The sequence below is a fragment of the Phalacrocorax carbo genome, chromosome 23 (genome assembly GCF_963921805.1).
Source record: "Phalacrocorax carbo chromosome 23, bPhaCar2.1, whole genome shotgun sequence".
Taxonomy (NCBI): Eukaryota; Metazoa; Chordata; class Aves; order Suliformes; family Phalacrocoracidae; genus Phalacrocorax; species Phalacrocorax carbo.
Genome location: NC_087535.1, coordinates 4,005,905 through 4,031,332, shown reverse-complemented (window position 1 = coordinate 4,031,332; position 25,428 = coordinate 4,005,905). Strand labels below are relative to the sequence as shown.

General features: G+C 46.8%; 1 long non-coding RNA gene across 1 annotated transcript in view; it reads right to left on the bottom strand.

The window, feature by feature from the left end:
- The window catches only part of LOC135316929 (uncharacterized), a 99,118-nt gene that overhangs the window by 55,566 nt on the left and 18,124 nt on the right, over positions 1 to 25,428 (bottom strand). Inside the window, exons 4-5 of the long non-coding RNA XR_010376127.1 lie at positions 22,357 to 22,519; positions 22,109 to 22,230 (exon numbers count right to left, since the gene is read on the bottom strand). This is a non-coding gene — a long non-coding RNA (uncharacterized LOC135316929). The remainder of the gene's footprint in view (positions 1 to 22,108; positions 22,231 to 22,356; positions 22,520 to 25,428) is intronic.

Below are 25,428 nucleotides of genomic sequence, written 5' to 3'. Positions count from 1 at the left end.
AGAGGGCTGCCAAAGGCCCAGCTTGCTCAGGTAACAGTTTCCAAACGATTTAGGAAAGTAAGAAGGAAAGAAATGTAAGAGCAGAGCAGACATCTGCACTTTTTTCAAGCCTCTACTCCTCTCCCTTCCTTTTACCTTTTTCTCTGTTGCTTCCTTTTATTTACACCTTCATCCTTTCTCACTCCTTCTCCCTCTTTCCCCTCCCCTCCTTTCCCTGGCTGTGCCTCCCTTTCCCCCTTTTTCTCACCCTTGTTTTGCTTTCCTTCCCTCCTTCTTTCTGTCTCCCTTCCCCTGCGGCTTGCCAACTGCCAGCAGATGACATCTCCTTTCATGTTTGGGGCTGAGCGGAGGCTCTGAATGTTCGTTTGATTCCGTTAAGATAATAGCTGGTTCACTGTCAGACGCAGACTGATCAGTTAAAACCTTAATCACTGCCTGTCTACTCACATGGCACTTATTTTTTAAGAGATTAATCCCCTAAGCACTGCACCAGCATACATTCAGGCTCAAAGAAAAGGGTGGGTTTCAACTATTATTTGATGCGTTTACTGTTTCTTTTTTGCCTTTTTTTTTTTTTTTTTTTTTTTTTTTTTACAAAAATGCATCTCTCCCCCATCTTTTTTAATCTGATGCTCAGAAGACATCTGACCTGTGCCACCTCAGCACAATGCCTCTCCCCTCACGCCAGGCACGCACAGAGCCCGGGGGTGCTGGTGGGAGATGGAGGTGATGCCGCTCCTGCCTTGGGCTTTGCGAGCTGAGGGGAGACTTGCAGGACGGCGCGGTGGGCTGCGGATTAAGCCCGGTCAGGGTCTCGGGAGAGCTGGGCTCCATCCCTGCTGCCCCATTCAGTGCCTATGCCGCCTTTCCCTTCCCGATTCAGATGCAGAAAACGGCTCTGGATAAACATTGCAGAGCGGCAAGCGCCACAGCTCAAGCAAGAGGCCTCTGTGGGCACATCAAAGCCAGCTGGGGAAGTTAGGTGTCCGCCTCTGACTAGGATTTAGGCAAAGCTTCTTTAAAGCACCTTGGCTTAGCACCTGCCTGCATTAAAGCGGTGCCCCTCCAGGGAGGCTGTGCCGGCGCCAGGCTGCAGCGTGCCACCAGTCCCGGCTTTCCCCACCACAAGGCAGCTGTGGCCTGAAACCTCTGCCAGCACCACAGCGGCACTTCCAGCACCTAACCACGAAATACTAAGATAACAGCAAGCTTAGATCTCCTCCTGAGTTAGAATTTTAATTAATGGCGAACACCACATCCCCCTCAAGCCATTAGATGTTGCAGTAGGTGCAGAACAAGAAATGGGACCAGACAGGGAGCTGGGCTCCCTATCACGCCCCAGGGCAGCAGCAGTAACCCGCTCTTAGGCAGCATTTTGCATTCACAGAGCTCCAAGCATTTCACAGAGGAGGCTGCCATCTTCACTTCCATCTTTGAAGGGAAATGGGTGCTGAAAGCTCATTTGCCCCAAAACCACCCTGCAGGTGAGGGCAGAGCTGCCAGACCATGTTTCCTAAATCAGCCCACTGCAGCTGCCAAAAGGGCTGCTTCTCTCCCTCTGTAAGGCTCAGCCCTGGAGCTGAGCTGGGGAAGGGGGTGGCTCAGAGGCAGGGGCTTTTCTTTACTCCTTCAGCACCACCAGATAAGTGAGGCAACGTTTTCCGAGTGCTAAAAGGTTTGTGAAAATTATTCTTTACATTTGACTTGTGATCAAAGAAGGAAGAAATGCAACATTCCCCAAGCCCAAGGTTTGCTTTAGCACTTGTAAAGAAAGTTCAAGGAAAGCAAATCTTTACTAACTCCTAGGTAGCAGTTTTCAGACTCTCATACCCCCGTAACGGCCATGAGATACGACTCATTTCTGCATCCATCCCACTATGGCCACCACGCTCCTGAGCGCCCAGTGTTTTGACCTGCCTCTCACTTGAGGTCATGGCTTTATTTGCATGATGTACAGCGCCAGGGACACAGCAGTCCCGGCACACGCAAGGGGTCCCAGAGGTCAGTCCTCAGCTCAGAAGGTGCTGGCAGCCCCCATACCCTGACTGCCACAGCAAGAGCAGCTCAGCCATGTGGTATCACACTCTTCATACAAAAGGGCTTCCCTCTCTGTCACCCTGGTGCTGGGGAACCTCTAGCAAGGTCTGCAAAAAGCTGCTCGTGTGACAAACCCACTTCCAGAGAGCAACTTCTCAGGAGCTTCTGGCAAAATAGAGCCAGGGTTTTGCAGCTTCAGCTTGTGATGTAGCAGGGTACAGCCCTGGAGCATTTCCACATCCCGCTCCTAACCCCACACCTGTAACTCCATCAAAGCAGCAACAGCAGTGTCACCAGCTCCTGGGTAAAAGAGGTGGAATTGCTGGCAGCAAATGATGACTCAGAGTTTGATAAAAGAAAACTGGAAGTATATGAGAAGAGGGTTTTGTCAGCTGCCTTTGGCATTCCCTACTTAAAACGAAAATGTAGTGAGAGAACAGGCTCTGAGTGTATTTTGGCAATTTTTGGTGAAATTAAACAAAGCCATTAGAAGGATCTATACTTATTTATAGAAGCAACGTTCACCTGCAGACCATATTCTGTTCATTTCCCAAGATATTTCTGAGGCTGAGGTTCAGCAGAGTTGGAAGAAACATAAAGAAAGAAACCCGTGGAAATTGAAATGAACGATACCCAGAATCATAGCGATAAAGTTTAAGAAAAGAAAGCTTACAGGGGAAAAGGATGCAAAATTTTGTGCCACAAAGGATAAAGCAGTTGCCAACTGATGGAGATTAGGAAGAAACTCTCCCATAGGACTGGTTATCCCATAAATTAATAGAATCAATAGTGTCGCAGACCTCAGTCACAGGGTCCCGAGTCATTGAACTAAGTGCTACAAGCGTGTGCGCACCCTCCCCTGAAGCAGCTGGGGCTGGCCACTACAGGAGATTACACCACGGGCAGACGGAGGCCAGATTTGAAGTGACCATTCACATGTTTCAAAGCAATGTCAAAAAAAGGGCACAGTAGTGAATGAGTGAAAACACATGAATCTTTTCTGGTGGAAAGGGTGCTAGCTCTAACTCAAGCCTGACTTGACTTTGATCTTGCATGTTAGACCTGGCAAGATATTTCCTAGGACGTGCACAAGTCTTCAGGCACACTAGAAGCAATCACCAGTGTTCATTCAGGCCAGAAAGAGTTACTGCCTCCACTATCCACACAGAGAAGATTAGCTGGAGTTCACAGCAAATGCCCTTCTTCTGCAGGTTTAAGTTAACAGACCTGCTTGCGAAGTGGCTTAATTATTTTTTGTGGAAATAACTGCTATGCAGAAAGGTACTCAAAATTACAGGTCCCAGACCTTCAGGCGGGCATCCTTCTAGTGGCCGATGCTCCAGCTCAGCCCCACAGTATGTTCTGGGAGAACCATTTGGATTTTAGTCTCCGGCCTTAGGTATGTGGGAGGCCAGCAATTGCATTAGTCTCTTCCTGACCTACAGTCTAAGAAAAGCTGGCTGCCTCGCAAACACAGGCATGGGGTTATTTAGAGCACTTCACTGCTTAATGACATTTTAGCACAGCATTTTGTTAAGGAAATTCAAGTAGCTGTTTTATCATAACTGCTACACCTTTGCTCAGAGATCTCTGCTCTTTCAGGCTAATGCCGTTGCATTGCTACAGTCTACAGAGATTCATAATCTACCCTGGAAAGCAGATTAAACTTTCTCCTCTCTTATCAAACTGCAAAAGGATCCTCCTCTGCCTGACCCTAAAATACATGGGCTGTGCACCACACGCAGAATAAATGGCCTGATACACTCAGAAAGAGCCGCTTGCTAACACAGAGCCCACGGGGACTGTGCAGAGAGACACCTCATTAATAAAAAAGAAAAATTCATACTCATCCAAAGAACCTCATGTTCTAAACTTGCCAGAACGAGAGAGTGCCAGCTGCCCACACCTCCCTCTGCCCACCATCCCTCAGAAACAGGAAAGGCTGCAAAAGGCATCCCTTTATACTGCCAGCATGGGATCATGTGAACCCCAGCTCCTAAAGCCCCGGCCCCTCACAGCTGACTGTTAATGGGGCATAACTCCATCCTTAGAAGCAGAACTGAAAGCCCACAGCATCACCTGCAGCTCTGCTCTTTTCCATTCTTGATGATTTTTAAATCTCTCTTTACACAAGCAGGGCCTTCCCCTCCATACTTTGGAACATGAACATTAAATAAACAAACAAAAAAATCTTCTAAAACTTTTAAGATACCAAGGAAACAATTATGCAATTACTTTGTTGGTTATTTACAATTTTTGCTCTGGCTGTGCTTATTACTTCACAGCTAGAGTTAAGCATTGCACTTAAGGTTGATGTTAATAAATAATAGCCATGAATTAACAATACACCTCTTGCCACCTTAATTATATATGCAATCTCCATTCCAGGGCTTTTACATGCCTCTGTGCTCACACCACCGCTGGGCAGGGTTACCGGCTCCCTTGCACAGAGGGGAAGTTGCTGCACATGGAGCTCACAGTCAAGCTTCCCAGGGATGTTTAAGCGTTTAACTCCCACTGAAACTGCAAATCGCTCCAAGGCTCCCAGCCTAAGAGACTTGCCCAAGCCTGTGGTGGATTTGGGAGTACAACAGTGTTTCCCTCAGGTTCACACCCTAACTGCGAGATCCTCCCTTCGATATCTCAGGATCTCAAGACTGTTTAAAAGCATTAATAAACAAACTAATGCAGAGAAGGGGCCATCTCTGTTTCTCAAAGGGGCACCAATGCAAAGAGACAGATGAAGTAACTCGGACAAGATCGCATTAAGTTTTGCTGGAAGCTCTGAAATTCGAGCGCCTGTCTCCTTGTTCCCATCCTAGTGCCTTGACCTCCAGGACCATCTCTGCTCTCTCAGCAAATGAAAATAAGCAGGGTATGACAGATTGACCAGCCAAGCTTCCTGGAGGTATTTCCCACAGATTGTTGCCGAGACATACAATGAAAGCGATAAATATCCCAGTGGGAAATATATGGCACCTCATCTCCCACTTGTGTCGCTGTGAAGAGCTGGGGATAAATTTTAAAAAGGCCTTTTCCCTCTTAGGGGATAAATCCTTCAGGACCAATCCTCTGGTGGGAAGCAGAGAACAACTAGAAAACCCTGTGACCCTGCCTGAAACCGTGGAGTCAACAAGTGGTCAAGCAGAGGTCAAGAGGCCAAAGCGGAGCCAAAAGGGATGCTTTCTGCCAGGCCCATCTGCTGGCAAACAGACAGCAATCACCCAAAAGGTGCAGCACGGATCAAGCTCCAGGACTCCACTGTTTCTTCCCCCAGACAGTAGCAATTATCATAATCAAGCAGTTGACTCCAATTACGCCTTCCTCTCATTACAGCCGAGGGGATGGACACAGCCACAGCAGCAAAGGGAAAGTTCGCAGCCGTGTCGCCTTTGCATATCTTAATCTAAAATGACAGGGTGTGACACGGGGGGCCGGTGACCCTGCCAGCCTTCAGCTGTTCGTGTGGCAACAATTTCCAGCACCAAATTACTCCCAGGCAGGGCTTGATTGGAGGTTCAAGGCAGCAGGAGAGAGAAGCCATTTAGGGGACTGAAACATTCTTCACAGCCCTATTTAAATACAATTTACATTCCAGGCTTTGCTGTTTGTGCATTGTTAATTGCACCTTGTACCTTAGTTTATTTTATAGTTGAAGGGTTTTCCTCTTTGCTCTTGTTTTTCAAAGGCATCCTTTTTTTTTTATTTATTTTCTTTATTTTTTTCCTAAGGGGTTGTTGTTCTCAGAACATAGTTGTATTTCCTGGAAGGGAAAACAGATTAGTAGATTTAAAGGCCAGAAGGGACAAACAGATCATCTAGATGACCTCCTGTAGAAGACAGGCCAGGACATTTTACTCAGTAATTCCTGTGTCTCGATTTGTCCAGACTTAACCCAATACCCTACATTGACTAAAATGCCCCTTCCAGAAAGGGAGTCTCAATCCAAAGATGCCAACAACCACATGAGCCACTAGTTCCTTGGGAAGCTAGTTCTGGCATGTAGTCATCCCTCGCCTGGAGCGGTCACAGGCAGAGATCTGAACAGCTTCTGGGCTGGAGGGCCGGCGTGGACGCTTGGATCCAGCCTGTTTTCATGGTGTCATCTCACAGCATCAGGTGAAACCTGGTACCTGCTCTGCTTGGTGCTTGAGAGACAGGAGAGCGCTAACCCCGGAGAGCTCACCAGCAAAATGGACAAGGCAGGCAAGGAAGAAGCCTTGTTTGATAAAGCCAATGCCCCAAGAGACCAGGGTTTGGCCTGTGCGGAGGTTAGAGGCTTTTAAATTCTAGAACTTTTGATCTGAGTTTGTATCAAAGTTACGATGACTTGGTCACTCTTGGACAGACATATGAGTCTTTGTTTCCCATATATAATGACGGTGGTTCCATACTTTTCCCCAGCCCACTCAGAAATCTACTGCTGGGTCAGGCTGGTGAGCCAGTGGAGGATGAGATCAATTGGGTAGAGCTTGATAACTGGATAATGCATGAACTATTTTCATTATCTTTCCACTGACCAAAGAGCTGTTGGTAGGAGATATAACCAAGTGGGAACAGAAAATGGTTTGGCTAGATTTGGAAAACAAAAAAAGCGAAAGACTGAGAGGTTCTGGTTTGAGTGGCTTTTTTCATTCAATTGCAACAGGGCACACAAGCTAATATAAGACATCCACCCAGCTTTTTGCATTACTAGATTATGGTGCAGAGAGGAGATTTACCCCATAGTCCTAAAGCCTATGGACAGTGGCAATGAACCTTCTTTTCTAGCTGGTGCCAAACAGCAGGTCAAATCCAGGCAACACAGCCGACTTTCGTACTTAAAATCCTGTATTTTTGCACTCCTTTGCACTGCATTTGCTCATTTGCACTGCATGTTACCGCACATTGAGGAGGCTGAGAGATAAGCCTCATTTTCTAACATTACTTTAACATGTACTGCGTTAGTTGCCTTACACGGGTTTAATTCAATGAGCGTATGGACAGAAGGTCCTCTGCGGCTGAATTATGGGGGTGCAGAGGTTCACCTCTTCTCAGATGAACTGTATGAACTAACCAAAAGCTGACTTCTAACCTGGTGCTAATCTACGGTAAAAAGTTTTCACAAGTTATTTTTCCTTGGCTATGCAGAAAGGGTGATTGCAGAAGTGGAAAATGGATTTTGATTTCCCAAGCTCGGGTGGAATTTCAAATCTCAGCTCTGCCCACAAAAAAAGAAAAAACTGAAAACCCAAACAAAACATCTGTTGGGGGAACACAGGGGCAAAACATTGAAGAACTTTTCACTCCTCTTTTTCCAACTTGTTTTGCTATTGAGTTTGAAAAGCTAATGTCTTTTGCAAGTGTACTAAATTATTTGTGACCGTGGGCTTTCCACTGGGTTAAGAGCCAACTTTGGATGCCTGGTAGCTGGAGCTGGGACCCATTCCTGGGTCTTGGGAATGCTTGCTTTAGCAAAGCCCTAGAGGCTCGACTTAGCTGTACAAGTCTGAAGACAGCGAACCATCCCCCAGGCGACAGCCAGGAGGAAGGCAGAATCACCCAGTGAAGCGTCCTGACACCAGAAAGGTTTGATTCTGCCCTGAATGACACCAAGCAGCACTGTCAGTCTGCAGCTATTTTGGCATTCTTTTCTTTGAGCCCCATCTGCTGGAGTCCCGTGATTTCATGATACATTTTATCTCTCATTTGTTCATATTTAAGAAGCATATTTTTAGCCTTTACAGCCAAGGACAGAAGCCGTAAGCCCGATAAAACAAATGAAAGAATAACGATCAAATCTGAGGAATTTCAGGATAGTCCCATGATTTCACAATTTCTGAATGCTTGCGGCTGGGAATATCTGGTGCTGCCACTGGTAAAAATAACCTCATGGGCCTGGTTCTCATTTACATGAAGGTCCCTTCACACCAGTCTGGCAGCGCTGGAAGCTGGCGCAATATAAAAAGAGTTGTCGGTGTAAATGACAACTAAGCCCACTTGACCCCAGCGAGCCTACTCCTAATTTACTCCAGCTCTGGGGAGGTCTGAGTCAGACATCAGCTCAGTAAAACTTGACGGAGAGACAGACAAATGTACACCACAACCTGCTGCTGCTCCAGAGGCCTCCAAGCCAATTATTTTGGTGATCTCACTCCTCCCTTCCCTCTTCTTTCTCTCCCCCTTTTCCCATCACGTGCTCGCTTCCAGCACACGCACGTCCTTCTGCAACAAAAAGCAGTGCCGCAGAGGAATGTGGAGGGTTTGAAAGCCCCCTGAGAGCAGGTAGATCCATCTGAGCGAGAGCGCCTGCCTCCTCCAAGTCAGGAGGGGAAGGCGGGAAGAGATCGGTTTACATAAGTACTTTGCCATATGAAGAAATAATTTAGTGGTATTAATAGAGGTTAAAGTTTCCCAGGAATCCAAAACAGGCCCCGCAGACACAGGTGGGTTCTTTCACTCACAGGGATGGGGAGGGTAACCTGACTCCCTGCAGCGAAGGGGAGACGGGAGGGCGACGGGGGGCAGAGGCTCTGCCGTGGCCTGCGGAGGGTGCGGTGGTCACGCTGCCTGCCAGCTGATTTACTGCGGGGCACGATGGGCTGCGAGGCTGGGGCTTTGCTGAGGGATGCTGTAACCACGCCGCTAACCCCTCCACGCTGGCTGCCCAGGGAGGACAGGATTTGCAAGGGTATTCAGGAGGTAGAAGTCAAGTTCCAGATCAAAGTTGTGGTCAGGAAGGAATCTGTATCACAGAATCCCAGGTTGGAAGGGACCTCAGGGATCATCTAGTCCAACCTTTCTAGGAAGAGCACAGCCTAGACAAGACGGCCCAGCACCCTGTCCAGACGACTCTTGAAGGTGTCCAACAGGGCCAAGCCAACCCCTTCCCTGGGGAGATTATTCCAGTGGTGACTGTCCTCGCTGTGAAACACTTCCCTCTCGTGTCCAATGGGAATCTCCCCAAGAGCAGCTTGTGCCCATCCCCCTTGTCCTCTCCATGGGACTCCGTGTAAAAAGGGAGTCTCCATCTTCTCTGTAGCTGCCCCTTAAGTCCTGGTACGTGGGGATGAGATCCCCTCTGAGCCTCCTTTTCTCAAGGCTGAACAAACCCAGCTCTCCCAGCCTGTCCTCGTACGGCAGCTTCCCAGCCCTTGGATCATCCTGGTGGCCCTTCTCTGGGCCCCTTCCAGCCTGGCCACATCCTTTTTGTACAGCGGGGACCAGAACTGTACACAGCGCTCCAGGTGTGGCCTGACAAGCGCTGAGCAGAGCGGGATGATGACTTCTTCATCTCTGCTGGCGATGCCCTTTTTGATGCAACCCAGCACCCTGTTGGCCGCCTTGGCCGCAGCAGCCACTGTTCGCTCACGTTGAGCTTCCCCCCACCAGGGCCCCCAGGTCCCTTCCCACAGAGCTGCTCTCCAGCCAGGTGCATCCCGGTCTGTGCTGCACTCCTGTATGCATGATGCTGGCGACATGCATGCCCACACACACAAGCATGGGCCAGGCACTGCCCTGCACACCTGCTGTGGCTTGAGCACGGTCCCCGTGTGGGGCAGAAAGGGCACGTGGTCCTGCAGACACGTGCAAACAGGCACGTGCTGTTTCTCAGATGGAGCGTGCGTCAAACCTGCTCGGCAGCATGCGTGGAGCGTGCCGCGTAATTACCCGCACTGGAAATATCTGCCTTGTCAGAGCTCAGATTCGACAGACCAACACGAAATCACCTCCCGCTTCAGCGGAAAGCCCCGGCTGATGCCCAGCTATGATTCACCTCCAGCGTCTCCTGCAGAGCAGGGCTTCATCCTGACTAAATGGATAAAGTGGCATGGAGCACAGAGGGGGCTACAAGAAACAGATTAGCAAGCCTAAACCCCGCTTTGTTTAGATTAGGATCCAAGGTAACGTTGCTGACTCTCAAACACAGAGCTTTTTACAGCCCAGGGAGTTTTATGTCACCCCCAAAATAATAATCTGTCAAAGATCTAGTGATTATGGTGCTTTCGCCCTATAAAATACATGGGACCAAGGACCAGCCCACCCTACAGGGGACTGTGCTGCCTTGCACTGATTTGGAATTTGGCCCACAGGCCTTCCTAGAACACGTGGCTGCTGTTCTGCTCCGGAAGGGACTAACAAAGAAATAAGAATATTTGTTGTTTTTTTTTTTTTCCACTGAAAAGCAGTTAAACCTCCTAAGACACTTTTTCCAGACATCTAAATCCTTTAAAAATATTCTCTAGACTCCATAAAACTTACATTTTCCCTGGGTTCTCCTGTGAGTTATTAAAAACCTGAAGTCCCTACCTTAAGAGCTTAAAGTCAGGTCATGATCAGAAAACCAACTACATAGAATGGCACCTCCTTGCGCATTCAGAGACACATCTACTAACTTAGTGGGGAATATCAGAGTGAACTGCAGGACCAGCACAGCCAAAGGAAAACAGCCAAGGCACTAAAGAGAGAGGTGATTTTTTGGGTATCCAGGCTAAGACAGATTGAGGGATGCATGTTTGAGATGACAGAGGCTCGGCACTCGCTGAAAACACGGTGTCCTTTGATGGGTGCCCTGGACTGGCACAACAACGTTTGTAGCTGCTGGAAAAGAGTTATCACATTCTCACTGTTTACTCTTTTCTCAACAAACATCTGGCAAGGTCAGAATTTTAATGGCAGCATCTTTAATTTCATCCAGAAAGGCTCGTAATAAAAGATTCAAGATTTTTTCAAGGACCCCTTGATACATAGGCCAGAAGACTATCTATGAATCCAGTCAGCCATTTATCCACGCATCACCACAGCATCGGAGCGCTGCTGTTACCGGTACGGCGCAACGTAGAGCCTCTCCCTCCCAGCAGAGGTACCTGTATGGACGGCAGGTCGCTCACACCGAGCTGTGATGGGCGCAAAGCCTCCCCTGTGCATCAGGACAAGCAAAGGATGTGGTTCGAAAGACACCCAGCACGGAGGGGCTTCAGAGAGTCAGAAGAGGGTGGGTTTTTTCCTGTAGCTGCTTTTCTAGACTAGAACTGTGCTCTAACACTGCTGGAATCAAAGGGATCGTAATACCCTCCCTGGTTCACTTAAACATCAGCTTGTCTGGGGCGTGAACTCTGCCAACAGCAGCTCCTGCAAAGTGCTTAGCTCTTTCTTCCCCCCCCTTTTTTTTTTTCCTTTTTTAAAAAGCTTTCTCTTTTCCTCCCTGCTCTTGCCTCGCTCCCTGTTCTGCCTCCCCGTAGCCTCCCAGAAGCACTGGTGTGTTTTTAACCCAGGCATGAAACAATCCCACAGCCACAGATTGTGATGTTTCAGATAACATACGGAGAATGTAAATCCTGTCAGCAAGTGCAACAGCCATAAAAGGCTAAAATGGATTCCTGCGGATTAGAAATAAAACACAGAAAGGGCCCTGTTCTCTCACTTTCCTCATCTCACAACCTCCTCCACCTCCCTTAGCCCTCCCTCTCCTCACTCCCCTTAAAAAATTGCCTGGAAATGCAAGGGGCTTTTTTTTTTTTTTTTTCATCAACTTAAAAGAAAAATAAAATACATTCCAGGAAAAGGACTGCTGCTAAGAAAACTAAAACCAGAAAATGCTTAAAGATGTTTTAATGACTTAAACACAGGGCCGGGATTGTGTCTAAAAGTTTCCACATTTAAAAAAAAAAAAAGCAAATTCAATATTAAATGTCCCCCACTACCACTGCTGCTGTATTTCTTTCTCGAACCATCTGATTTAAGCAGCGTATTATTAACACGGCCAGCGCGAACAGACACGAGCCTACATTTAAGCAAAGTTTACGCTTCTGTTCCAAACCAGAAAGGCGCAACTGAAAACGCTCCTAAAAATAATGAAGGCCACGTGAGTGTGGGTCCGAGAGGCTGTTAACAAGCAGCTGACAAGTTTCTGCTCTAGGAATTAGACCCTCATTTAGAGGGAGATTAACAGAAATCTTCCTTCTAATTACAGAACAAGCCCAGGATCTCTGTGTTGGGCTGGAGGCATGTGGCCGGCTCAGCAGACAAAGAGCCTCCCTCCAGCCAGAGGTGTGGTTCAAGTGCTGCTTCAAAGCCTTGGGGTGAGGCGAGCGGGGTCAGTTCTCAGCTCCCTTCTGAAGCCAACCCATGTAATTTGTCACGACCGGTAGCTTGTGTTGTGGAGGGGCCTGACTGCTGATCTGGCATGAAGGGCTGAATCAAATCCTTTCAGAGAGCAGACAGTGCGGTTCTTCTAGGTCATGGCAGAGGTTAGGGCAGGGCAGGGCGCTACAGCTGCCTGCAGCGAATTTGGCCTTCAGATATGTTCAAAGCGAGATGTGGGGAAAGCCCCATGCTAAAGTGCTGGCCTGCGTGCAGGAGCAGAAGAGACAAACCTCCTGTTAAAACCAGCGGCCGAGAAGTTAACACGCAGATACGCCGTCTGAAATGCACAGCGCTGGGAGAATTTTGTTTAAGTGAGCGAAATCTGGAGTATTCTGGGCTGAATGCGAAAATCCCGAATTTGAGTTGCTGCTTTAAGGCTGTATAAAGGGTAGACAAATAATCAGACAGCAGACGGGCTGAGCTTTGCCTACTGGATGTCATCCGCCTTATTGGCGGAGATATAGGCACACAGATACAGACAAGATGTACTCACAGATACAGCTGCTCCCCAAAACAACCCAGACCCTGATAACAGGGGGAAGCTTTCAGTATGGCAGAGCAAAAACATTGCCTGGGTGGGAATTCTAGAAGGTCCTGGTGTCCTTTCTAGAGCCAAGCTTCCCACATCCCATCTGTACCCCTTCTCAACTTCGCTGGATCGATAGCAGCCTGCTGAGAAGCCAGAACTGCCCAGAAGCATTGGAGAGATGAACAAAACCTGGACTGGGACCTGTCGACTGAGGCTGAAGAACCATCCAAAGGTGCACATCCCTGAGAAAGTCCCAGAGGGGAAAGGGAAGGAATCAAGGGAGCTTCTCGCAGTTCATCACAATTGTCCAACCATTTCCACAGGGTCCAATCCTCTGTTTCCTTCCAGCCTACCTAAATCTTTTGGTGAAAACCAACGGACAAAAAAAGCCTCCTGCCTGCACACAAAAAGGTGGTTATCCAGCCAGATCATCTGATCGTGTAATAGAGCCTTCAATGGGGCCACAGCCACATGCACTCACTGAAAACCTCCCTTCCTATTTGCAGCCTGGCCGTGAATCCAGCTGCAGCAGGAGCTGGTACGGAGAGAAAACAAAATCACATTAATTTCTTTTTCCTGAAGTCAGACTTGATGAACCCAAGGCTCTTCTCACAGCTTTGAGAGGTGGAAAGTCCTCTCCTGCAGGGACCCTTTGGGAAAATAAACTCATGTGGGACCAGGGGATCCAGCAAGCCTCAGCTGAAAGCGACCCCCCTGCTCTCTCCCCCATCACCCCACTGCAGGAAGGACCTGCTGAGGCTCAAGCCCAAAACAACTCCTCAGCAGGCACCCTGACAACCTCTCTCCATCTTCATCCAAAAGCTGATTTCTCTCTTCAATTCAGCATTGGGGAGGGGTTGCATTTTTTTTTCTATTGAGAACGTGCAAGCGTGTTTCAAACCCAGATTTCCATCCAAAAGAGTAGGAGGCCATAGTCAGACTTCCCAGACCACAAAGACGCACAGCTCAGTCTCCTTCCAGCCAGAGTTTCCATTGTATTCTTCCCAGATGAACTTTTAAAATGTGTGTGTGTGAATGTGTGTGTCAGCATGTGCGTGAATGTGCGTGTTTTCTCTTCTCTTAAGGAAAAAGAAAGAATAGAAACAAAGGCAAGTGAGGCTTTTAGGAGGTTAATAAACCAACCTGTTGCCAAGTTGGATATGTGCGTGGAAGGGGGGAGTTGAGGGTTTTAATCCCAGTTTTTGATAAATAGAAGACATTCTAGTCATAATAAAACGTGTTTTACACTTGAGGCAGGGAATAAGGGGGAAAAAAAAGGAAAGTTTTGGCCAGGCACCGCAAGCTCCTGAGCCCAAACAATGAGGTTAAGAAACATAACTGTAACGCATTAGTAAATTGACAATGAAATTGCAGTTACTTCACTGGCTCTTTATTAAATAAACACAGCCTGAAATGGACCTGTCTGCCCCGGAGGTATTTGTGTAGGGTTCATATTACTAACTCAACACTGCTGCTAAGGCACTCTCAGGCACTGCACACCCTGGAGTGCAAACACATTCCACAGCAGACCCTGCAAGGTGGGGCCGACCTTGCTTTTCCCCTTGTCACTTTTTCCCTTTCATTTAGACCCCAGATTTTATAGCCACTGGCTGCTACCATGACATTTTATCCCCAGTCACAGCTCCTTTCAGGACCAACTGAGAAAATGGTGTGTGTGAATCCACGTGCTAAGAGCACGCTCGTGGACTCGCTCTCTCCTGCACGTTTGTGCTCCTCTTCCTGTCCCACTCTTGCCCTGGAAAAAGATCCCCCTCTCCCAGGGCTCCTTCACAGCCTGCACCCAGCTTGTGGTGGCTGCTTCCCCCCAGCTGTTCTGTTCCCGATCAGCAATCAGCCCTTCTCACCTATTCACAACCCCTACAAAAACACCTAAAATCACACCCCCTACGAGAGCACGCGCAGTTCAAACCAACAGCCATTTACCCCTTGCAGCTACAACCCCAAGCAGCAAACACCACCGTTTCCCACTCACCAGCTGCTGTACCTCTCCACTCAAGGGCCTTTCAACAACACGTCTCCATCCCTGTCCTCAGGTATATCAATCGAATCAGCGGTCCTGCTGCTTGTGCCATAGCCTTACCCCCAACCACCCAGTGCTGCGGCTACAAGGGGCAACTGTAATCAACAAGAAGCTACCACAGCTGGGGATACAGCTGCAACTCACACGCAAGGTGAAAAGCCACCTTAGAAAATCTTCACCTGTAGTTCTAGCTAACCATCGATACACACTAGCCTAGCCAAATCCCAGTCCCACCCGCACAGACAAGCTCGGGTAATCCATCCCGGCACACATTGGAGACAATAGGAACTTCAGCATGTTCAGCACCTTGCAAGGCCTTGAACGGCTGCCAATGTCCTTTGGAGATACGCCAAACCGGTTCATAAGATGTGAATGATAGAGATTCGCAGCAGCCCATGGGGTCTGTAGCGGGCTGTGCTACTGTTGGCTTGCATGGTCACGACACGCTTTTCCCTTTGTTCTAAGACATACCTCCTGTGGAGTCAGGTTTTCTCAGTGAGGAATTAAATTCCTGTCTGCAAGTAGAGTGAAAGCACCCTGCTCTTCTTTCATATGTGACCAAAACTAAAAGCAGCAGCAGGTTAAGTATTTTCTTGCTCCCACTGTTATCAAGGGCTTTATGGGAACACATCAGACTCTCAAAAGCAAAATAAAGAGATAGGACCTAACGAATTGCATAGAACAGAGAATTTACCCGTCACTAATTCCATCCAACTAGTCTTCACCTAGACTTGAAACTTCCCCAGCTACTCAAAGCTCACATTTTCAAACCTTCGTGAAGAAGAGAAGTCTGATGTGATGAGAAAGTGCACCAAAATTCAATTTTCTAGAGCAATTTCTTCAACACTGTCTACACAGACCTGAGCCTTGGAGCAAGGGCAAGGCCATCCAGCACATGCTGAGCAGCCTTCATGCACGTTCCTGCAGAGAGCAGCCAAAGTCAAGTGGATGACGAGAAAGCAGGAAGCAGAGATGCAGCCACTGATGGAAATTTTAGTAACATGGAAGGGAGATGGACATTTTGCAACATGTCTTACTGACGCATAAGATGGCAGATGAAAAGACCACTGTAAAAGCACAGTACAATAACATGATGTGGCTTTACTAAATCTAAGTGCTAAAGACAAGGGTAGGGATGCTTGCAGCACACTTATGGATGGGTGTAGAGATCACTGGATAGCGATGATTTGAGCTCCTCCTCTTTGTCCCTTCTCCTCAGGTGCCAGGCTGCATTAAAATCCATCAGGATCAAGCTCCTACTGAGTATTTTCTTAATCATCCTGTTTTTCCATATGAGCAAATGGTGGTGTTGGCACATCTAGCCTTTCGAAGAGCTTACCAAGGCGGCGAGAGGCAAATTCTCAAATTGTTTGTGATCCTTAAAGCAAGACTGGATGTCTCTCCCTAAGAGACAGTGCCCTAGCTCCACCATGGACTGCTTGGAGCACGCAGGAGCAGCGGGTGGAAATCCCTGGCCGGCCACATGCCGGAGGTCAGCCCAGCCACTCCGAGGGATTCCGTCTGGCCTTGCAGCTGAATGTGAAATCACAGAGACGTCTCCTGCCTTGCCAAAAGCAGTTCTAATTTCGTTATGGAGGGAAAGGGAGAGCTTTCCACTGAGTTCTTTCATTCGTATAGACTGGTGGACTTTTAGCCTTCCCTCCCCCCTTGTTGAAGTCTCCAAGTTTCCCTCTGGAAATTCCATCTTAGGATGGTTTTCTCTTTGAATTACCTTTTGCAGACTCCTCAGGTACGACCCAAAGGCCTCCAGGGGCCAAGATTGAAAAGCTCTGCAAATTTAAGCGATACAAATAGGAAGATGCCCTGTTCATACATTCCAGGGGCCTTTGACAGGAATCTCTTGGACAGGAGCAAGCTTTGGCTGTGGATGGGTGGGAAGGTCTCTCAGAGAAGATGGCTCTGCCCTATGTTGCTACATCTTCACAGAGATATTGTTGAAATAAAAACTAAGAGTAGAGCAGTACTGTATGTATCCAAAGATTGTTTAAAGCATACAAATATTGCACAAGGGTCCTGAAAGCCTCACGTTCCTACTCCTATTAATGCAGCAATTGCCAGAGTCAGGGAGCTGGAGCCATTGAGCCTGAAGTCCTTCTTCAGAGGCATGATGTTGGGACCAGCTATAGTAAGTGACGTGGCAGCATCAGCCTCAGCTTTCTTGTTAGCTTACCTTAACCAACACCCACTGCTGGTGGCCAACTTGTGAGCCTCCAGCAACAAAACCAAGAGTTGAAACAGCATGGGCCAATATCTCCTCTCCTCTTTCCACAAATAGAAACATGGATTATTGTTCTCCTCCTGCAGCTCCCAGTCCTGGCAACATGCATAGCAGGTGCCCAGGACATGGGGGCTAACCAGCTCTTTAAGGGGCCTTCAACCTGTTCCTAACAGGGATGGGGTGAAGAGCTCCACTTTAAGAAACTCATATGCTTTGTGGACTTGTCCTTTGTAGGTAAGTCATAAGAGGCAGGACTGTAAGACACACCTTACAGCGAGTTACACCAGTCACTTCTTGGAGTTTCCCTCTTTCCCCATCCATCCAGGTGGTTTTACGTATCCTCTGTTCCTCACAGTGGTGAACAGCAACAAGCGTCCCTGTTTTCAGAAAGCCCCCACCTCCCCCTTACCCATTTTCTGGGCATTCACTTGACATCTGGTAGAGAGGTATATAAGCTACTCTGCAATGAAATCTTACCCTGCCTCTTTTTCCAGCCTGTCTGACAGAGAACAAGTCAGCTGTGGGCCTCACCAACAATTTTAAACAAAACCCCCCAATCCAGCAGGTCAGGCCATTTTAGCATATGTACCTTTTATTTGTGGCGGGCTGTTAATAATTAAGTGATGCCTTTCATACAGACATTTACAATAATTTAACCTTGCCCTTGCTGTGTAATTTATTCTTTGCAGAAGCCAATAAAAATAAAGGCCCCATATTTCGTCTCCCTCTCTCTCATTCTCTGTACATATATATAAATATATATATACACACACATATATCCAGAATAGTGTAATAGGTTTCACATATTGTTCCATAGGTATCATTAGGGTAACAGAGCCAAGTGTCTCAGTTCATATGACTCTCTTTATAGGTGCCTTATAATCCACATAAAATTGAGTTTATGTTTCCTCTCCATCCACTGATTCTAAAACAAGATGAGGAGGGGTTCTCTCTCTTGCTCTCTTTTTTCCTTCTTAGTTCCAGTCCTCACCGCACCAAATTAAAAATTTGGTGTTGGTGGTAAAGATCAATCTTTAAAGAACCCAACAATTACCAAATTAGTCATCACTTACAATCCATCTCTTGTAATGCCTTACCTCTGACCATGACAATTATTAAAGGCTCCAGGAAAAAGGTTTGAGCAATGCCTGTAGTAGACAAGTATCAAATCCTGCCTGCCCAGGGAGGAAAATCCTTCTTAAGTCTGTGAGTCATTACTCCTGTTCCTAAAGCCACAGAACAGAGAACCCAGCAGGTAAGTGGAATAGGAGCAAGGGAAGGGACTAAAACCAGAGATTTATTTCCTCTCCAAAAAAAGAAAGGGGAAAAAAAGAAGCACAGGACAGGAAAAAAGAGCCAAAGCTAGTACTATTGGCTTCACTTCCACAGAAAGTCCTAAAGAGGCTACACAGAGAAACAAAAGAAAAATATTTTCCCCTAAAGAAACATTAGTAAAAACACATTTATTAAAGCACAAAAAATTCCATAACACTTGAGAGACCCAATGCTCTGGAAAATGCAGGGCTGACGGCTGTGCGTCAGCCAGCGAGGCTGAGGAGACACGGCGTGTGCCCGTGCAGACCTGCTGCTCCAGCAAGCAAGAGCTGGAGAGCCTGGTTTGCCAGCCTCCCCACTCCACATATGGGGCAACCAGCACAGCCCAGCTCGGCCTGATCCAGGCAGCTATGGAAAAGGGCCTAGAACCGCAGCTGGACTATTCTTGTGCTCCTAAAGTAAAGATCAGCTCTACTGTCCTTCCTGAGGTCTAACCTAGTCTTAAAAAGCTGCTGCATTAGATATTCCACGTTCTTCAAGGCAGCCACGCCATGCAGTTAAGACACTCAGGCTACGCTGGAGAGGCCGAGACACATTCAAGCACGATGGATCTCCTAGCACGTGTGGCCCAGAACCCATGGGTCACGCAGGGGACATGCTTCCCCTGTGCCATATAGCCATGGTAAAGCTGCGAGAAGTTTCCATTCAATCCCAGCCACAGGTTTTTTCTAGGGTCCTTTAGAGCAGCAGCTCCTAAGGGACCTGAAAGCACGTCTGTATTGTTATTGGCGTTATTATTCACCGGTGTGACAGGGGGAGAAAGGGGCAGGGACAACACAGCTACTGGTCCCTGGAGCCTGGTCGGCTTGCAGCACACGGCTGTTTGGTCCATATGAGGTGATGGAAAACTTTCCCTAGCATCAGGTGTTGCTGCTGAGTGTGAGCTGCTCCAGTTACACTCTCGGCAAGTGTTATAAACACACAGGCACAATCTAAATATTTATGGCACATGAAATGTCCCGTCTGCTGTTCCTCACCAGAGAGAGAAGAGAGGAGGGAGGGTGAATTAAGAGGTGATTATTGTGCAGGGCCTGTAAAATCAAAGTATGGAATCGAGATGTATTCAGTCCCCGGGAACGGTCACCACAGAGAGGAGCCAGGTGTCAGCTCCCTGACATTGATCTAAGAGGTTTGCCACAGGCTGGGGTCAGCTGCCTCAAACCATGGCCAGGGGAAAGCACTCAGCTTCTACCAGCTGAAACACCGCTATTTTACACCAGGTGGAAATATGGCCCTGGTTTCGTGGTCTCCCTTTTCCTCTCAAGCACCTCCTGAGAGACTGATTGCTTCAGCTCATAAAACCTTTCTGGGGCTGTGAAGGAGTAGAGCAGGCTGGGAAATTATTTCTCTGCCCTTGACAAAAAAATGATAGAAATTGTTTTCTTATTCTTTCTATTTTTGTTCAAGCCTCTGGGGGTTTGTTAAAGGCTGAAAAAAAAAAAAACAATCCCCACCAACAAGAAGAGACACCCCCAGACTCGGGAAGTTCAATGTGTTTCTGTAAGCGTTGCCTGTTGATCCAACCTGTGAGGTGCTGAGTATCCCAGAGCAATAGGATTGCCTTGCAGAAAGGAGAAGTGGAGCTGCTTTAGGGGAAATGCTCCACTTAGCAAAGCTTGGGAAGTTAGTATTGACTGAAAAAGCCCCACCCGCAGAAATCCTGCCTGAACTGATATCTGGTGCCAGAAAATGCCATTTCAGCTCATTTCACCACCATGGCAGGCATCAAGGAGAAGGTGTTTACAGGTGCACGCAAATATGGCTGGGTAGCTGGAGCCCACCAGCAATCTCCTCCAGGTCATCCGAGACCTGACAAGGAGAACAGATAGCATATCACCATATCACACTACAGTTCCCGAGGATGCCCGTGCCCACAGATGAGGGACACGGAAGGCAAGAGCATCCATCCTCTCTGATACTGTAAATTCAACTGGGAATGCTGACCCACGACTGGCTTGAGCAGACAACCCCCGTGGAAGACTGCCTGCAGGCAGGCAAGCCCTTAAGGTGCCGCAGAGGCTCGTAGTTCAGGTTTTGCCCTATTATTAGAAGAAAAAGGCAATACAGAGGGCAGCTGCTCTACTGCGAAGTGCTTTTCCTTTACACTGGTGTTACGACATCAACAGCGTTAGTTACTGCATTGGTGGCTCTGCCCGAAGGCTTGGCGATATCTAGCTGGAAATAAAGTCCTTCCTCCACGTGCTGCAGCTGCCGCTTGCTGTGTTCCAACAGACCCATTGATTTCTATCAGGAAGGGTGACACCACAAAGAGTAATAGTTTTCTAGCTTCTGATTCCTTTGGTTTCTGGCTGCCAGAGATCTGAGAGAACCAGCACATGGGAATTTGTGTACTGCTCTGTTTTCAAGGGAGTGCGTTCAGTTAAGGTGGGGCCCCTGACATTATTTTTAGCTCAGCACAAATAACGGAGCAGAAAGCTTTGACGTTTTTCCTGAACAAGTCCCAGGACCAAATTAAAAAAAAAAAATAATCTAGGCTATTCAAGCTCTGATCAGGAATTTATACAACCTTTCACCTTGATTTGTCCTGGCATGGGTGAGTCTGAGCACAGGCTGGTGACAGCAGTGGAAGGATCAGTGGGAAGAAATGCATGGGGTACGTTTGAGGTGAGCTATACCAACCAAGACCTCAGTTTTCTGTCAAAAATATGGGCTCGGTTTCTTCTCAGATCTGCTCTCCAAAGTTGCTGAACAGCAACTCTTGACTTCAAGGAAGTACTCCAGTGCCTCAAAGGGCTGATGGCTTGCTGTTGCCAAATTAGAGTAAACAAGCCAATTTCCACGTCCCCCGGAACTGCGAGCGCGTTGAAATCACTCAGGAGAAAGTTTAAGTGGAGCCGGGCCTTAGTAATAACAAAGCCAGGGCACGTTCTAGTTGGCACACCCAGATGGATGTTTACACTCACACCCACGGAGGCGCCAACCCCAATCTCCTTCCATTGCAATGACAGGCCTGACTTTGCAGGGCTTCCAAAGGCGTAACACCTCCTGCCCTGCAGAGGAATTTTACTCCCAGAAGGCTGAGAACATTTCCATAGGAATCTGCAGCTGAGGAAGGTGCTATTTTCCACGTTTCAGATATACAAAGTGAGACATCATTTGCTGCTTATGTTCCATAAGCCACACACCATCTCCGTCAAAAGCTGGAACAAAGGTACCGACTTACTGGACTTTTCATGGACTCACCAGAGTTGCTTGTCAGTAAGACAAGGGCTAGCTTTTGAATTCCTCTTATCATATATTTCCACGGTCTCTCATTTAAGCCTCTCTACAGCCTACCCAGGGAAACAAAGTACCTTCCTCTAGGGACAGCTCAGCTGACCACACAGCCAAAGGTAAAGCTACTGTGGACATTAAGAAGCTTCCATGCTACCCCCTGTCTGAGCTCAAGTCTCAAAAAAACCCAAAATTCTCCAGCTCAAACTAATAGACACATCTGCCAACAACTTCTTTTAATTTTTTGGAACACATCTATAGATTATTTCATTGCCAAGAAAAAGAAGAGATATTTATGACGGTGACTAAAAAGCCTTGAAATTCCAAGTCAGATCCTCAGTGGTGTAAACTGGAGCCGCTCCAGGGAGCCAAGGGGACACTGCCAATTTACACAGGTTGAATTGACTCTCCAGTGTTACCTGCCGGGCTCTCTAGCACACATCGACAATTAAAGGTACCTTATTGGGATACTACATTAATATCTGCCACTCTCTCCTCCTGAGTCATCCATGTGGAAAAGAAGTACAAGAGCACAAATGCAGACATAAAACCAAACATTTGCTCTTACCTTGAACTTTGAGGTAACTGGTGTTGCAGCTTTAGCATGAAAACAGGAACTGAAAGCTGGACAGACAGAGAACTCCTGCCAATACAGTGTCAGGTAGTTTCCTTGAAGGCACTGGCTCTGTCCTGTAAACCAGGGGGAGATCTTTAGTTTGTAATCAGGTTGTCAGCATTAAAAACAGGTGAGACAGGGAGGTGTTTCACTACCAATGCAACAGGAGCTTGGGGGAGTTCTAGAGATACAGAAAATACTTAACATTCAGCAGGTGCTTCGGTTTATGTAAATGGCAGCTCAATGAACTTCCTAACTTTCCTGTCCTGAGGTTCTCCATGAACAAAGTTTCCCCAGGTGGGTCTCATTCAGAATCAGGGAGCTTCTTTTGATCTGTCAGTCTCCTGGTTTTCATTATGACATCTTTTGGAGAAGGTTAAGGAAACGTGTATTAAATAATGGCCTTTATTCTTAGTCTTTAGAATTAAAAAGAAGTACACAGTCAACAGAAAATATACGTGCATTACGGCAGCATGCAGCTGAGGACCTTCCTGAAGGTGCACTCCAAACATATACCAGACTGTGGTATTAGCAAACGCGTACACGTATGAGTAACTACTCATGGCAATAGTCCCCATTATCTTAAACTGCTCACACTGGTAAAGTGACTCCCATGCTGACAGCGCTGCAGGATCGGGCCCTGGGTACTCTACAGAGCGTTTTTAAAAATGTAAATGTACCTAATCCCTTTAAAAAAAAAAAAAAGTAAACCAGTTGTGACCTCCTGGCATCCTGTGAGTTTAATGGGGAGTTTTGTCTGCACAAGGAACGATTCCTTTGTTAGATCGGAACATGCTGAATTTAATCTCAGAATGAATTTTTATGGCCAAGACATAACCCACCCTTGAAAAGAAAGAGTTTATAATGGAAAGGCTGACACAATCTGAATTATAGAGCTATAAATGACAGCACTTTAATCATTTGATTAAAGTGACCAATCACTTCCAACAAAGGGGCGCTTGAGCCAAAGCTACTGTAGCAGGTGGAAGGATCCTCCATTGACTTCAGAGGTCTTTGGATCAGGCTCAGATTGTTCACAGATTTCAATTATTTTCTGTTCATTTCAATCCTTATTCAGCTAGATATTTAAACACGTGCTAAATATTTATTGTTTGTGTAACCTGGAACTAATCTCAAGTTTCAAATTAGGCCTGGGTGTAACTATTTTGCCAACTGGAACTCAGATGAGCTAGTTTAAAGAGAGTCTTGAATTTGATATCATATTTTACTTAGCTTTTTGGTGTTACCCTAATTACTTTAATGCAGTCGTTGCCTGTTGTTAAAGCATATATTGACATTGCACTGCAGTGGTTTTAATTGTGTGGATTTTAAAAAATAAAACCTCTCCAGTTATTGGGGGTTTAATTTTCATTTTTGGGAAGATGGAAAGACACAGGAAAAAAGAGAGAAAATGGAAGGTTGAAAATGATTGGGTTTCAGGAAAAAAAAAATTTTGGCAATGAAATCAGGAAAAGAAGCAGGGTTTTTGAATAGTGAAGCTCACCAACTAAGCCAGGGAGGAAAACCGAACTGAGCTCTGAAACTTTACCTTCCCTTAATTATACAGGTGACATTTCAGACATTTAGTCTGATTTTTTTTTTTGCATCTGCATATTGAAAACACCCTTTAAAAAATACTTTAAAAAAAATAGCTGCTACAGAACATTTATTTAGTGAAAAGTAAATCTTATAAAAATTCAATTGCAAAGTAGTTAAGGTATTTGAATTTTTTTTTAAGGAAGAAGAATCCCAAGAAAGAAAGTATTTGATGGCTAATAATCTCATTTCAATATAATAGGACCTTTCTTTTGCAAAGAGCAAGACAGGTTAAAAGATATAATTATGACTTTGCAAACTCTCCCAAGTGCTACGAGATCATCTGACAGTTCTGATCCTGGGCTCAGCTCTCAAAGGGGAAAAGTCTTTGTCTAGTTAGAGAGTTAAAGAGACAGGATCCCTATTCCACCCTCTGCCTACATTGCAATTTAACTGTCAAAAAAATCCAAGCTGCAAAATTGTCTTATTCCAACACAGCACAAGAAAAGAGAGAGAGGTTTGAAACTGACCTGTCAAAAGCACCCTGTTTAAAAATGTATAATATATTTTAAATATTTTTTTCCGGAGGTACTTAAAGGTTAAAGATGTGCCAAAGAAGTAGGATGGATTTTTTTTTCCCTCTTCACTAAAGCTTTTTAAAACAATTAAAACAAAAAAAAAGCATTTCAAAATTAGGGATCATCAGTGTAAAAAATCCCCTGAAGATCAAAAGGAACACATTAGAATCACATTAATTCTGATTAAAAAAAAAAAAAAGAGAGAGAATAAATCCCCTTTTTCAATGGAAAGAGAAACTTTGAGGACATTTAAATAGTGTTTTCATTGTCAGAATTTACAAGAAGGTGGAGCAGAGTGTCTGGAGGAGACGAAGACCAAGGCAAGCACTGAGCCGTGAGGAAGGATACAGAGGCTGCTGTTGACAGTCCGTCCTGGATATTCTTGGGCTCCTTAAAGCTTTGCTTTTTTTAATGTTTCAAAATAGTGAAAGACGGAGGGGAAAATATTTTTCCCAAGTAACCAAACAAAAGAAGCCATTTCTTAAGGGGGGTTTCCAAGGAGCCACAAACAAACAATTCCAAATCATTTTTTTACCAAATATAGATGGCAAACAGACAGCTGGACGTGGCCAAAGGCTTTACACAGTGCCACCCACGAGGCGTTTTGCAGTACCGCGAGCACGCGGCCTTGCGCCAAAGCAGACCCAGTCTGTGGTACCGCAGCGGCACCTCCCCCGCCCAGGACTGCCTCAGCAGGATCAGGCCCCGAAGCGTGTCGGCAAAGCCGGTGGGAGCCCAGGGGCTGCAGAAACGCCAGACCGGGATCTGTAAGCACGTGAGCTGTGTGTTCCTCTCTTAGAGCAAGCAATGCTTTCCCCTAAGCAGGGAGCAGGGGCCAAATTTCCCTATTATTCATCTTACTGCAAGAGAGGAACGAGCCCTTCATAAATCAGGAGTCAATTCCTCAGGGACAACAGATTCTCCACCTGACGGAAACCAAGTGAGAGTGCATGCGGGTCTGTTCATCCACCTCCATCGAGCCCCAGCAAACGCCTCAACAAACCGCGCACCACCAGCCTCTTCGTAGCCTTTATTTGCTGCAGGGGGGAGCTCGTCCTCCAAGGAGCCAGTCGGGTTTTGCTCCCTCCTAATCAGCAAATTGTAATCGGCTCCTTCCCGTATGTGGCTTGACTAACGGTCCTGCCGTATGTCTGGCAG